This window comes from Perognathus longimembris, chromosome 5, assembly GCF_023159225.1.
Source record: "Perognathus longimembris pacificus isolate PPM17 chromosome 5, ASM2315922v1, whole genome shotgun sequence".
Taxonomy (NCBI): Eukaryota; Metazoa; Chordata; class Mammalia; order Rodentia; family Heteromyidae; genus Perognathus; species Perognathus longimembris.
In genome coordinates, this window is record NC_063165.1 from 60,856,775 (window position 1) to 60,867,857 (window position 11,083).

The following is an 11,083-nucleotide window of genomic DNA, read 5'->3' on the forward strand; positions in this document are numbered from 1 at the left end:
TCTCCCAACACAGAAAAGGAGCTTTTCTTGCTGAGACTGGGGAAACTCCAAAGGCAAAGGAGTCTCCAACTGGCTTGACATCTCCCTTGTGACACATTAGGGATGCTGGCCACACACTCCTATCCTTCATTGCAAAGCTGTGGGTACAAAGGAAAGTATCTGTCCTTAATCACACAGCCTGTTAGTGGGTGAAGTCCATAATAAATAATTCAGTATCGGCAGTTCCTTCTACTATTATTATTCTATTATTAAAACAAAAACAAAAACAAAAATGTAGCTGGGTGCTGGTGGCTCACCATCTGTAATCCTAGCTACTCAGGTGGCTGAGATCTGAAGATCTCTGTTTAAAGACAGTCAGAGAAGACAAATTAGAGAGATTCTTGTTCCACCAAAGAAGCAGGAATTAGAAATGTGTCTCAAGTGGTAGAGCACTAACCTTGAGCAGAAAAGACTACACAAGAGTACAATGCCCTGCTGCAATCCTGCAATCCTAGCTACTGAAGAGGCCACAATCTGAGAGTCAGCCTAAGCAGACAAATCTGTGAGACTCTAGTGAACCACCCAAAACTCTGAAATGGAGAGCACTAGTAGTCTTGAGCAAATAAAGGTAAGAGGCAGTACCCAGGCTCTGAGTTCAAGCCCCAGAATCAGCATTAAAAAAGAAAAAAAAAGAGTTGAGTATGTAGGAAGTAAAAAAAAAAGAAGAAAGAAAAAAAAGTGGTGAAAAGTAGTAACAATTATTCCTTTACTGTTTTCAACTTCTTTTGTTAGTTTGTCATACACCCAGCAGGTACTTTTATTAGGAAAGTTGGGACCTAATAGTGCAGTATAGAATTTGAAAGTGCATGGTCCTGAAAGAACTCTACTGTTAGGTCCTCTCCCTGAGGGCTCCATGTAGCTGCCCCTACCTCATTAAGTCTCCACCCAGTTACCTGGGTAACCTGCAGACCTAGAGGCAGTTACCTCCCCTTTCCCTGAGGTCACCTCCTAATCCACCAGGCCACACCCCGTGCCCCTGCCCTAGATATAAGGCAGGGCTGGGTGGGGGCTCTCTCTCTCTCTCTCTCTCTCTCTCTCTCTCTCTCTCTCTCTCTCTCTCTCTCTCTCCCCCTCCCCCTCCCCCTCCCCCTCCCCCTCCCCCTCCCCCTCCCCCCCCCTCTCTCTCTCTCTCTCTCTCTCTCTCTCTCTCTCTCTCTCTCTCTCTCTCTCCTTTCTCTCAGGCCATGGATCATCTTGGCCACAGGCCAGCAGTTCGGTAATAAACTTTCTTTCCTGCCTGAATACCGCGTGGCGTTCTCCTTTACCGGCTACCTACTTTAAAAACCTAACATCTACAATTTCTTTTTATCCCACAAGGAGAATGAGGAAGTACTTGAAACCAATTTCTGAACAACAAGTGTTCCAACTTACTGTCCTATTTAATCTATCAAGCGCTATTACAGCTGGACTCCATGATCAGCAGCCAGAACTTGCTGTTTGAACCAGTCTCTCCACCAAAATCAACAATAGTTGAGAGGCAAGTTAAAGCTGTGGTTTCTTTCTTTGTGACTTTTTTCAGTCTTGAAACACACACTCAGTTGGGAATTCAAGCATTTCTTCCTGCATTTGTAAATTCATGGGAAATTTGTTTGCTCCTGCCTGAACTTTTTGCTTATTTCCTGTTTCTTACTTCTTATTCCTGTATTTGTACACACCAGTACCAAACACTTCAGGGACTACTAGGACAAAGTACCAATCTGATGGCTGGTCTGGAGACAAGTCATGTTAATAGAGCACTCATGGAAAAAAGTAATGTTTCCCCAGCCCCAGATGGCCATTTTGAAAACTTAGTTGTGGTGTTCAGAATCCTGGGCCATAGTTTCCAAATGGCTCAAAGGAAAGCAGAAATGGACACAGCTTCCTGAAATGGCACCATTCAGATCAGAGTAGGGCTGGGCCCAGATCATGGAGGCCTCGCTTACAAAAAGAACTAAGAAATGTGGGGACTTTGACTTGAAATCAATAGGAAGTTGTTTTAAAAAATTAAAAAGCTGAGCTGGGCACTAGTGGCTCACACTTGTAATCCTAGTCAGGAGGCTGACATATGAGATCTCTGGCAAAAGCCAGCCTCGGCATGAAAGTCCATGAAACTATTACCTCCAATTAACCACCAGAAAACAAGAAGTGGGGCTGTGGCTCAAGTGGGAGAGTGCTAGCCTTGAGCTGAAGAGCTCAGGGACAGCACCCAGTCCCAGAGTTCAAGAACCACAATCCCCTCCACACAAAAAACGTGGAAAGGTTGAGTTATATTTGAGAAATAGGGGGGAGGGGTCCTAGTGTTGTGCCAAGTCGTAAGACCACCCCCAAGAAGACCACCGAGATTCAGACACTCCGAAATGCAAAAGCAAGGCAAGGCTTTATTTAACGAGCTGCCAACTCGGGCCTCGTCCTACCCACCGACACAGCGGAGGTTAGGAGGAAGCCTCGAGCTGTGATTACACAGGGCTTATAAAGGCAAAGAACAAGGTTACAACCATCAGCTGTGCAAGCAAGATTAGAACACAGGTACAAATCTGATTGGCTCGGGGTTCGATTCTAAAATGGGGTTCACGTGGTGGGGCCTGACTTCAAAGTCTGGCACCTCATTTCCCCCTTTTTCTTTTTGGTACCTTGGGAGCCAATCATGGCTCCATTCTGTCCATTTCAATGGCTTGCATGTCTAGGGGATGATATAGAGGTAAGGCATGGGCCAGTAGGGCCCAATGTAGTAACCAAAGGGCCTGTCACCATTTCTTCAATAATAGTCTCTGTACCTTTGTTTTGCATGCCTCTAGTTTATCCTGCCTCATCTTCCCAAAAACAACTCTGGTCCCTTGATTTTAAAGGGGGGCTGATGGGTGAAGATCATCCATCTTCTGTAACTTCTTCAGGCTGACTCAGGGGCGTAGACCTTACCTAGCCAGGAACCTATAACCTTAGTCTCAGTCTAACTTTCTTTTCTTGAGGCAAAGGCAAAGCGGCTGAGTTGGGTGCTTGGAGACCTCCCATGTTCCATCACGGTAGTTGTCATCCAGGGCAAAGGGGTCAGCTGGCCTGGCGTGGAAGCAATGAACCCAAGTGGCGATGCCGTCTAGGGTCCCTTCCACCGTGGTTAATCTGTTGATTGAGGGCATTGGCAAGCTGACAGGCCTTTAACAGATCTCAATAAGGACACAACACAATCTCAGGTCTACAAGCTTTCTTTCCTAAACAGATGTATCAGCTTAAAATTCTTACTGCCAGTCAGGGCTTTGAGTAAATGTGGGGGGTAAGATTTTCTCATTTGACAAACTTACCCTTACTAACCACTATCACAGATGACTGGCAAATTCCTGCCCAGTAGACAGACATGTGCATTGGAAAGGCATGCTTATGAACTATTCTTCTAGGACTTCCCGGCTTTGATTAACTTTTGAAAGGCCAAATAGGAGTGACTCTAGGATCTGACACCATCTCTGCCATCCAAGCAGTGGCTTACTGCCTCTGGATGCTCCATCACTTTTGTCCCAGGAGTGACTTTCGACTTGGACTCAGGGCCTGAGCGCTGTCCCTCAGCTCTCCAGCTCAAGGCTAGCACCCTACCACTTTTGGGCTCCACACCACTCCGTTCCCAGCACTCTGCTGGCTGATTAGAGACAAGTCTCTCACAGGGACCTTTCTTTGCCCGGGCTGGCTTTGAACCGCAGATTCAGATCAGTGAGTCTTATAAGGGGCCACTTTACTCCAATTATAAGCAACAAGGTGGTCCACACAGAAGTAGTTTTTAAGCATGCTCTCTTACCTGGAACTTATTAAGGGTCAGTATTAGATCTTGACAAACTTGTAGGAATCACCTGTGCTTCTCTGTGGGCCTGCTGGAAACGGTTACAAAAAAACCTACAAAGAAGCTGGAATGGCAATTACACATTTTGGTAGCCATAATTCTCCTTTTCCCACTTTGCAATAATTATTTAGGACAATTTTACTTCCAAATTTCTTCCAAAAGGCTACAAAAACAAAACAATTAATACAAAAGGAGGAAAACACACAGGCCTAAGAAAAGTTACGAGTTGGAGATCTCCCAAGCTGGCCCACAACCTCCTACAAGGGTGCAGAAGGAATGGACCCGAGTTGGCCCACAACCTCCTGTAAGAAGGAGTGGACCCGAGTTGGCCCACAACCTCCTGCAAGGGTGCAGAAGGAGTGGACCCGAGTTACGAGTTGGAGATCTCCCAAGTTGGCCCACAACCTCCTGCCAGGGTACGGGAGGAGTGGACCCAAGTTGGCCCACAACCTCCTGCCAGATAAGCAGAAGGAGCAGACCCAAGTACAAGGTGGGCGGGTTGAGTCTCGTTTAGGAGGTCCTCCTGGTCAGTTCCAGCCAAAAACCAAACTGACTCGCGCCCTACAAGCAAAAGCAAAACAGACAAATTACAGGACAAGACAAATGAACAGTGCTGTTTTCTTACCTTCGGAGTCTGGGATCTCGGGGTCTCTGGGGCTATCCCGGACGAGCCCCCAAATGTTGTGCCAAGTCGTAAGACCACCCCCAAGAAGACCACCGAGATTCAGACACTCCGAAATGCAAAAGCAAGGCAAGGCTTTATTTAACGAGCTGCCAACTCGGGCCTCGTCCTACCCACCGACACAGCGGAGGTTAGGAGGAAGCCTCGAGCTGTGATTACACAGGGCTTATAAAGGCAAAGAACAAGGTTACAACCATCAGCTGTGCAAGCAAGATTAGAACACAGGTACAAATCTGATTGGCTCGGGGTTCGATTCTAAAATGGGGTTCACGTGGTGGGGCCTGACTTCAAAGTCTGGCACCTCACTAGGACTCGAATTTAGGGCCTATTTTGCTCAAGGCTAGAGCTCTATCACTTGAGCAACAGCTCCATTTCTGGCTTTTGGGTAGTTTATTGGACATAAAAGTCCCATAGACTTTCCTGCCTGAGTTGGCTTCAAACTGTGATCCTCAGATCTCAGCCTCCTAAGGAACTAGGATTACAGTTTAGAGCCACCCCGGTGCCTAGCTTATATTTTTGAGTTTTAAAAAATTAGGTGTGAATGTACTATGAAGCATGCTTTAGAAGGAAACCAGACCTACAAGGAGGCTTGTGCAATAATTTCAGGAAAAAAAGATGATGGATAGATACTGGTAGCTCATGCCTAGTTAGTTACTCAGGTGGCTGAGGTCTGGAGGGTCACAGTCAGAAGCCAACCTGGACAGACAGTCTAAGAAAGTCTACTTCCAAAAAATAACCAGTGAAAAGCTAGGCTGGGGCAAGCAAGCCCAGCAAATACAAGGCCCTGAGTTCAAACTCTAGTACCAGAAGAAAAAAAAATGTAACCTGAGATCAGGTAATAGCAGAAGGGATGGAGATGTAGGACACAAATTAAGGGACTTGACTATTGATTGGATGCAGACAGTGAAGGGCAGGGAGGAGCAGGATGAGAACAATGAGCTCAGTTCCTGACCCACCATATGCAAGCCTTTCTGACCCTTGTTGCTGCCCACGGTGGTCTCTGATCTAGGCTGCCAAACTCTATGTTCACCCATTAAATCTCAGCCATCAAAGTCCTTGGCAGCCATAAAAGGGCTTATTAAGAACTTTAAAGCAACATGGGAAAATTTTATTAAGTAATATTAGGTAAGTAATAAAATGCAAATTAAAACAGGGTAAAGTTCTTCCCCTGTTAAATTGGCAAAAATAAAAAATAGATAAATTTTTTAATTAAAATTCTTCAAACTGCCAAGAGTGTGGGAAAACTGGCACAGTTACACGTGGCTGGTGGCAATGAAAATTGGTATAAACTTTTGGGAAGAAATTTGGCAAAAATGCATTAAGACCTATTTAAAATAAAAAGGTTGTATCCTGTGACCCTGTAATTCCACTTCTGGAGATCTGATCAAAGCAAATAACTCAAAATGTGTGTGTGGGGGATGGGGGAGATCATTTCATACATAAAGATGTTTATCACTGCAGAAACTGGATATAACTAATGTCCAACAATAAAAAATTGGTTAAATAAATTGTGATGCATTTGTTTGCTGACAATCTTGAATGAGAAAAATTATAGCTATAGAATTGTTTAGTAATGAAGAATGATTGTGCTACAATGTTATAATAAACACATATTACAATATGTATGTATACAAAGTCTGCTGCCATTGCAATTATGTAAATAATTTTTAAAAGATAAAATTAAAAGAAAATGGAAACTAATAACTGGGTTACAGTGGAAGGTCCATTGACAACTTCAAAAAAATTTTTTTTGGCCAGTCCTGGGCCTTGGACTCAGGGCCTGAGCACTGTCCCTGGCTTCTTCCCGCTCAAGGCTAGCACTCTGCCACTTGAGCCACAGCGCCGCTTCTGGCCGTTTTCTGTATATGTGGTGCTGGGGAATCGAACCTAGGGCCTCGTGTATCCGAGGCAGGCACTCTTGCCACTAGGCTATATCCCCAGCCCGACAACTTCAAAAATTTTGAATTTCCCAAAATTTATTAAGAATAGTCTAAATAGGTCTGGGAATGTGGCTTAGCAGTAGAGTTCCTGCCTAGCATACATGAAACCTTGAGTTTGATTCCTCAGCACTACATACCAGAAGTGGTGCTGTGGCTCAAGTGGTAGAGTGCTAGCCTTGAGGAAAAAGAAGCCAGGGACAGTGCTCAGACCCTGAGTTCAAGCCCCAAGACTGGCAAAAAAAAAAAAAATAGTTTAAATGTTTATGTAATAAAAACCATAGTATAGTATAAGGAAAGATGTTAAAAATGTCTTTTAAAAAATATCCAGGTGCTGGTGGCTCACACCTATAACCCTAGCTACTTAGAAGACTGAAATATAAGGATCATGGTTCAAAGCCAGCCCAGGCAGAAGTCTATGAGACTCTTACCTCCAATTAACCAGCAAAAAGCTGGAATGGAGCTGTGGCTCAAATGGCAGAGTGTCATTGCTGAGCAGAAAAAAGCCAAGCAAGAGTTCAAGGCCCTGAGTTTAAGTCCTAGTACTAACACAAGACAAACAACAACAAAAACAAGTAAAAATAGAAAATTGTATCTGTGTTAATTACCAATAGATATGTTCATGGATCAAGAAGGAACAGACTAAAAGGATAAACAGTTGATTCATCTGGACTATGGATATTAAAAATTCTTCATTGTAATTACAATATTATTTGTAAGATTATATTTATTTCAAGCCACCTAGTCAATTTATAAAAGCCCTCTGAAAGATGTCCTTATGTATTAAAGCTTTCTTCATTCTGGTTGAACATTCTTGCTTCATCTTAGAACCACCATGACATTTGGTTTTAGACCTTGTATAACAGTAATTCAATGGTTCCTAAACTTTAGTGAACATCAGAACATCCCGAAGTGATCACTAGGCCTTGCGCCTAGTTTCGGATTCAGAAGGTCTTGGGAAAGGGGATGCATTAATTTGCATTTCTGATCATTTCCCAAGTGATATAGATCTTTCTAGTCAGGAAATGGTATTTTGAAAATCATTCACAGTCACCCTTCAGGTTGTAAGGTCCACCCCTGGAAGGGCCCCATGTAGATGCCCCCCCCACCTGTTTAAGTCTGCACCCAGTACCTAAGTTAACTAGGTAACTGGCACACCTGGAGGCAGTTATTTCCCCCTTCTCTTAGGTCACATCCAACCCACCTGGCCATATCTCCCATCTTTTTCTATATAATCAGGCTCAACAGGGCCCCTGCTCTTTTTCCTTTTCTCTCTTACCATCTCTTGCTCTTTTCTCTTTTTCCCTTCTTCCTTTCCCACATATTGTATTTGTAAACTGCTTTGTTAAATGGCAATTCCTTAAAGATAATAAAATCAATTAACTAAAATAGAGGTATAAAATGATTGTAACCACCTTGAAATGGCACATATAACCAAGACCCAAGCCCATCATCTGCAGTGCATCATCTGAAGTGATTGGTTGAGGGGGGGGGGGTGACCTGGTTAAAGCCAGTGGTGCAGTATAAGGCTTTTGCTAATGATCCTGAGCAATAAACTAGTCCCCATTTCCATTTAGGCATGAGCCAAATAAGTAGCTCAGTAGAATTGGGGATATCTTACAACGACAATGATAAAGCCTGCTTGAGAATAGTTACCCCAGAAAGAGAAAACTGGGTTGGAGGCCCTGACCACTGTGGTGCCTGTTCGCTTTTCTCTAAATCAGCAGCAGGAGATGGCATTTCCACCACATACAAACAAAAATATAATCACTGGTAAGCCTTCTTCTCTATCCCTCCTGCTGCATTTAAACAGCGTGTTTGTGTTTGGTTGGGGGAGTACTGAGATTTGAACTTGGGGCCTCATATTTGCTAGGCAGGCACTCCATCACTTGAACCACACACCTTTGTTTTCCCCTTTATTCATTTAGTCACTTTAGTTATTTAGGGTCTCATGTGTTTGGTCGGAGTTGGCCTCAGAATGAGATTCTCCTACCTGTTTTTCCTGAATAGCTGGTCTTATATACATGTGCCATCTTACCCAGGCACAACACTGTGTGTTTGCAAAGTATACTGAATCTTATTATAGTTAGTTATATTCTAATGGGAACACATAGCAGAGCTTGGCACAAAGTAGGTACCCCAGAGGTTTTTCAGGTAGACTAAAGTCTGCCCCGACAAAATGTTCTAATTGGTCCCAGAGTTCTAGGGAGGGAGGAGAGCCTTTGACCCTTCACTGGACAGTTATTGATATCAAGCCAAGATGCTTTCTAGGTAAAAAGCCAGCAAAATCACACTGGTTTTTGTTCATGAGGAAAGCTGCAGTGTGGGTTGTGACTGAATGTTAAGCTTGCAGTTCTCAGTTGACCAAGTGTAAAGCCAGGTTCACTGATCTCAAATTAGGCCTTGAAATGTCACAGTTTCCACAGAGCCATGTATTTCACAAAAGAGCAGCCATAGACCCTGCTTGAGACTATGTGGGAGCCCAATATCAAACCTGAGGTCCAGGGCCCAGAACTGCCATGCACCTCACCTTTGGCCCCTGGATTACAACTCTTCTAGCCAGGTTGTGGGAGGTCTGAGGCCTGTCAATTCCCAGTGTGTCTCTGGCACATCAGAATTGCCCAACATGAAGAACTTCAATTTCTAGGAACACAACAGCTCAGGCTATTCCTTTAGAAGAGGAATTTGTGTGCATGTGCATACATGCATATGCACCAATACCAGGGCTTGAACTCAGGGCCTAGGTGTATTCCTTAGCTTTTTTTTTTTTTCCTCAAGGCTTACTTTCTACAACTTGAGCCACACCTGCACTTGCTTTTTGGTGATTAATTGGTGATTAGAGTCTAACATTTTCTACCCAGGCTTTGAACCACAATCCTCAGATCTCATCCTGGTGAGTAGCTAGGAAATGCTTTACTATGTCTGCCAGAGTCCATTCTTTTTTTTTTTTTTAAGGGACAACATTTATTCCTTTTCCAAATGTTACAGTAAAAGAGAATGGTTTTTAGCAATTAGAAAAAAAAGTACAAATCTGGGATTTGGCCATTAAAAGTTATTTACAACAATGGGAGAAAAAAAGACAACAAGAAGTTGTTTCACATTACAGACCTCCCTTCTGCCCCAAAGCCTAATACTTGCTTACCAAGTCAAAAAAGAGACACAGTTGATTCACAAGCTGGAGGTTGGAACTTGAGTAAGACATTTATAAAAACCTAGACAGGGGCAATGTCCTCCCCAGCCCAGGTGCCACTAGGCACAGCACAGAGACTAAAAAACTCGACAAAGGAAGGCTGGACACTAGGGTTTGGGAGTATAAGCACCCCACTTCTGGCTCAGGGATTTGAGGAGTAGGATAAACCAAACCTACTTGGAAAAGAACTGGGGGAGAAAACCAGCAACTGCCTTCTGCAGGGGTGGGGACAAGGAAGAAGGTAGGACCAGGATCAGGAGCATTTTCACATCACTAACCTAACTTGGGAAGCTGTAAGGGACCATCTTCAACTGGCCATAAGAGAAAGCCCAGATGGATGATGGGAGAATCCACAAGAGGGAGAGGAGAAGGAACGTGGCTAGGAGGGGCACAATAAGCCCCGACCTTTCTGGGCACAGGAAGGCAGCCAGGGCACCAGATCCAGGCAGCGACCTCTTTAAGGGCAGCACAGTTTTTGCAGCTTAGAGATCACCCACCTGCCCCCACCCAGCTACTCATTCTGCTCAGCGCTGGCGGATGCAGGGCCACTCTCGGGCCCTGAGGGAGTAGACGGCTCTGCAGCCTGGGGCCCTGCCTCCTCTTCTGCGTCTCCCTAGGAGGCAGCACTAGCCTCTGCCCCCTTGGCCTGGGGTTCCTGGCTCTCGGGGTGTCAACAGCCTTCCCTTCCTGGGCAGTGCCCTCGTCGCTGCAGGCGCCGATCTCACCCTGCTCCTGCTCTTCCTCTGTGGGCGAGGAGGCAGAAGAATCGCCCCCGCCCTCCTTCCGATTTCTCTTGAAGGACAGGCCGCTCAATTTGAAAGGCTTCTTGAAAGAGAATTTCTTCTTCTTCTTGGGGGTCTCCTTGGGGGGAGCCTCCCCCTTGGCCTCGGCGCCCTGGCTAGGGGGTGCTGGCTAAATGGCATCGCCAGTGGCCCCGGCTGCCTCATCTGTTCCGTTCACCGGGGGCGACTCCCCTTCACCCTTGGGGGACAAGTCTCCATTGCTTTTCACGTGGCCATTCTCCTGTCCGTTGGCCTTCGCGGGGGAAGCGCCTGCAGCCTCGTTGGTGGTCACGTCGACCCGGGGAGCCTTAGAGCTCTGGCTGCCCATGATGGAGGGGGGTCTACTGGGGGGGTCGCCCCCGGAACCTCCCCGGGTTCGCGGCGCAGGGTTCGGTGGGTTCGGCCCGGCGGGCAGAGGGGTGGAGCTGGCGCCCGAGGGGGAGGGGTGTCGGAGAGAAGGGTGGGGGAGACCGAGGTGCACCCCGCACCGCAGCGACCTGCTAACTGCCCCGGCCGCTGCTGCACTCCGCGCCAGAATCCAGAGTCCATTCTTATGTTAACCAACCTCATCCTGTTTTAGCTACCATCAGATATTGCTCTGGAGTCCATTCTTATGTTAACCAACTTCATCCGGTCTTAGCTATCCTCAGG

The 11,083-nt window shown here is 45.7% G+C and overlaps 1 pseudogene; it reads right to left on the reverse strand.

Moving 5' to 3' along the window:
• Positions 1 to 10,068: 10,068 nt before the first annotated feature.
• LOC125351321 lies at positions 10,069 to 10,815 on the reverse strand (annotated as a pseudogene).
• Positions 10,816 to 11,083: the final 268 nt, after the last annotated feature.